Genomic DNA, 4,449 nt, shown 5'->3' with positions numbered 1-4,449 from the left:
TGGGGGGGGGGAGATAGTGAGCGTGTCCTAACAATGATGTGTACGCAACTGCGTATCTGCATATCTGCGCCTAACAAATGTGTCACTACGCACAACTGAAATTGTACGTTCATAACCGTAGCAACAGACCCCAGATGAGCCCAGACGCTCTGCGGCTCTTGTTTTTATTTCTAATTACCACGACATTTGCGCTTTGTTCATTGTGCCCAGCTGTTTAGAGCTATATACTGGCGAGTAGCGTTATGTGTCCACCTACGATATTCGCAAAGATTCATGCGTCCAATTTATGCTGCACATAGGCTTTTTATATGAATGTGAAGTTATGCCTGGTATACTCATAATAATATCAGTAATATGTCATATGTCATAATATTATGTCTTCTGGTTACTAACTGAGATATTCTATTCCTGGTCGCAAATGCGCATATGATGCACTTATGATACAGTCTTTAAATAATTTCGTTAAAATAAAATTATAATATTTTCAGCCTTAATTTGATAAAACTTCAGAAATGTTGTTAGCTGTCAGCCTGTCACGTCAACGTTGCCTCGAGCTACATGCACGCTAAATAGTGACGTAACGGCCGACTAATTGGATCGGAACTCTGTGCTGTGTAGCTGTGGGCATGCGCGAGTGAGTGAGCCCGCATGTGTGCGCTCGTACCAGCCTCCCCACACGCAGTACTGCTCGTCAGTGCGTGTGAGCGCGTGTGTGCAATACGCAGAACCGAATAGAATCGAGTAATGCCGATGCGCAGAACTTATACGTCACGATGTTGAAGCTGGAAACCCCGTAATATAGTTTGTCAGCGGTAGGTTTTCCGTGCTGCAGTCGGAAGTACATGGACGAATTCGGTGCCCGTGATGAGTTGCTACGCCGCATGAGCTATGTCGTGTGGCGAGACTGAAATAGAATCTAATAGTTGTTTGCGTTGCAATGCGATGGAAAATTCGTCGAGCCGAATCTAATAGTTGTTTGCGTTGCAATGCGATGGAAAATCCGTCGAGCCGAGAACTGCTGCAGCTGCTGCTCCTGCATCTGAACACGTGGACAATAATTTGACTGACTTCTTGACTGACTAACTTAGAAAGGTGGGTAAGTTCGCTTCGTTGTTCCACGCGATGCATATATAACAAACAGATTCGAGATGGTTCGGTAATGTCTAATATTGCCGTGAGTATGCGTGTGTGTTCGTGCGCGGGTGCACGCGTGCGTGCATGTGTTTCCATGTATATATACTTGTGTGTGTGGGCGGGGGGGGGGGGCGTTTCAGGATGCGCGCGCGCGCGTGTGTGTGTGCAACGTTCCTAGCGGATATGCGTGGGTCGTCGTGTGTGGGTGGAGCGTGTAAGCGGTGGGGGCGGGGGCGTTGGTGTGCGCGCGCGCGCGCGCGTGTGTGTATGTGTGTGTGTGTGCGCGCGTGGGTGCGTGCGTGCATGTCCATGTGTGAAGGGAGCGTGTGGAGGGGAGCGTGTGTGCGTGTGGAGGGGCGGTGTGTATGGGGAACGTGGGAAGGAGGAGTGTGAGCCCTGGTGTATGTCTGAACTAAAATTTGTGCTAGATGCGAGAAGAATGTTGAAAAAATGAGAGAAAATTTGTGCTGCGTAGAGAAGATAATATAAACTCAAGATGAGCTGAACGGCGTGATACGACTAATTTCAGAACGGGTAGGAGACGTGTGTACATTTTACACGCGGTTTCATTTGACAATGCAATTATATCCTGCAGTCACTGACGTGTTTAGAAATATTTTAGTGCTAATTAATTACCAGCAGTACGTCGTTGTTCCTAACATATTAATAGGAACATGTGCGTGCATGATATTCTTCTGGTTATTGCGTATAAAATAAAGTGGAAGTTGAGAACGTTACGTATACACAAAATGTCTTGTTTGCGAGAAGACGCGCTGTGACATTGAATCTATGCAGGCCTAACACCAGAAATGCATCGATCATTTATCCCCTGAGATGATACATGTAAACGTATCGGTTGACCTAACAGTATCTTGGCTTTATTTGCCACCGTAGGCGTTCGAGGGGGCATATGGTGTTGGGCTCTCTCTGATGTCCCTACAGTGTCGCATGACTATTTCGCTTTTATATAAGTAAGGTAATTTGAACGTTTCCTGCAGTTGATCTTTATAGCATTACATCCCTTGCGAATCCCGTTAAGATACATACGTTTAATTTCGTTTCTAAGATTCCCGCTGTCATAGAAAATTAACTAAATAAGATAAGCTGTTCCTATCTTATAATTTTGCCCACATGGCGTGTTACAGGCTTACTTTCAACCGTAGCTCCGTTGGAGGCAATTGCATACAATCAAGGCAGACATTGACTAGGATTTACCGCGTAGAGTATGTATTTTACATTTAAACTGACGACGTGGGATTCTAGCCCGCTGTGTCGTTTGCAGTTCTTTCTTGTTACTAGACATGTGTCCATAAATATTTTTTGAATATTTATATTTTTCAAGTTCAAAGCTTCCCTTTATCGTGGTGCATGTTCTTAGGTTGCTATGATACCCCCTTTATCTCCTTTCCCCACTTTATGAAAATAGAGCCCCGCACACATATACACAGAGAAGCCGAAGAATGGCTGCATGTGAAAGCTCGAGCAGCTGTTACCACACACAAATTAAAATTCGCATATATTTCACATCGTCAATTCCCCAGTAAAGGTTCGGTATATAGATTTATATAATTATATATATATATATATATATATATATATATATATATAATTATATAAAATATAAATATAAATAAATACATAAATATTAACAGTGATATTAAGCAAATAAGACATCGGCACGGTGATTCAGAAGCGTTTGCGTAATCAACGGGAAACATTAGTAGCGTACAACAGAAGTAGGCCTAGTAAACATGAAACGAGCCCGCGGCTAGCCGTAACTGCTGCTTTATATGATGTGGCACGTGGCACCCGCAATTACGAATTTTTCACCCCAATTCCTTATGACAATGATTCCAGCCTAAATACTATTACGATAATGATTAGCCCAAGGCTGCACTTATGAAATATACAACACGCGTTGGGTTGGCGTACGTGAGTGTATGGTCTATATTATAAGCGCAATTATTGCGATTGTGTGTGTTTGATATGCGTGCGTGCGTGCGTGTTTGCGTAGTGCTCAATAGGGCTCATAGGGTCTATGTTCACCAGGGTACTATCGGAGGGTACCCTGGGTACGGTTCGATATATCGGAAAATACCTCGGGGTACTATACGATATGTTGCTGCTTACTATGCATTGTCCCACCGTACCCTGACTTTCAGCCAACTGATGTCGTAATACATACACTCTGTCAAGTTACCACATCACATAGAAAAAAACTCAAAACATCGCAATCCAATAAAAATGTAAGCTTTATTTTTGTTTTACAACATCGGAAATACGTTCATATAAAGTCAGGGTACGGTGGGACAATGCAGGGTACGCAGCGACATATCGTATAGTACCCCGAGGTACTTTCCGATATATCGAACCGTACCCAGGGTACCCTCCAATAGTACCCTGGGGGACATAGACCCTATCAGCCTCAGTAGGGCTCAATCACTATACTGCAGGTGTGAATGAATGGTGAGGTGCTGGCGAGGACGAAAACGGGGGAGGTGGCGGGGAGGTCGTCCCTCATCTAGTACATGCATGCATGGGGGGGAGAGGTGGTGAGATTATTTTTAAGCTGAGCGTGCGTGCGCCAGCCATGAGAAAGGTTCGTCATTGTTGTATCACAACCAGCGTACGCCACGGATTATTTTAAAACTGCTAATCAAAAGGTGAAATTAATTAGCGATTAGATTAAATTAGTTAGCGAGTATCGCAAAAAACGTAAACGTAATTATTTAAACGTTATTATACTGTAAACAGGATCGTTTTACGAGTAACAAAACGATCTGAGTTCTATCCAAATTAAAGTTCAGTGAAGTATACAATTCATTCCAAGTTACGGCAACAATTTTACCGATTTGCAGTTTGCTAATCCATATGAAATATAATTCGCAAAGGTTTAAAATTGATTCAAAAATGGGATGCAAACCCGATCACGGCGTAAACAGATCCCAGCATTGTCTTGTTTCATAGCCGAGTCTGCCTGCCGAGCCAGCTATCAGAAAGGTTGCCGCCATGCTTTACTTAATTGACGCGTCCGTACAGACGAGCATGCACTACCATATTCAATAGTCATACCAATGAGAGTCCGTTTGTCAGCTATAAGAAAGCATATACTCTTCACAGATTTCTAAACGTGACTACGACCATGGAGGCTCGCAGCACTACGTGCTAAAAAGCACATGCGCCAACATTTTCGACAGCCCAACATATTCTGATACGACACCGGGTCCCTATACTTCTACGCATGCAGTTAAAGGCTCTTTACTTGCATGACACACGTACAGCAGCACGCGTGATCACTTTCGCCCCACATTTGGT

The 4,449-nt window shown here is 43.7% G+C and overlaps 1 protein-coding gene across 1 annotated transcript in view; it reads left to right on the top strand.

The window, feature by feature from the left end:
* The first annotated feature begins 663 nt into the window (after positions 1 to 663).
* LOC106821275 (synaptotagmin-7-like) overlaps positions 664 to 4,449 on the top strand; it is a 58,372-nt gene continuing 54,586 nt past the window's right edge. The window contains exon 1 of the mRNA XM_014826020.1: positions 664 to 1,092. The gene's annotated coding sequence lies outside the window, so the exon portion shown is untranslated. The remainder of the gene's footprint in view (positions 1,093 to 4,449) is intronic.

This window comes from Priapulus caudatus, unplaced genomic scaffold, assembly GCF_000485595.1.
Source record: "Priapulus caudatus unplaced genomic scaffold, Priapulus_caudatus-5.0.1 Scaffold4, whole genome shotgun sequence".
Classification (NCBI taxonomy): domain Eukaryota; kingdom Metazoa; phylum Priapulida; class Priapulimorpha; order Priapulimorphida; family Priapulidae; genus Priapulus; species Priapulus caudatus.
The sequence above is the reverse complement of the archived record's forward strand: the minus strand, read 5'-3'. Positions and strand labels throughout refer to the sequence as shown.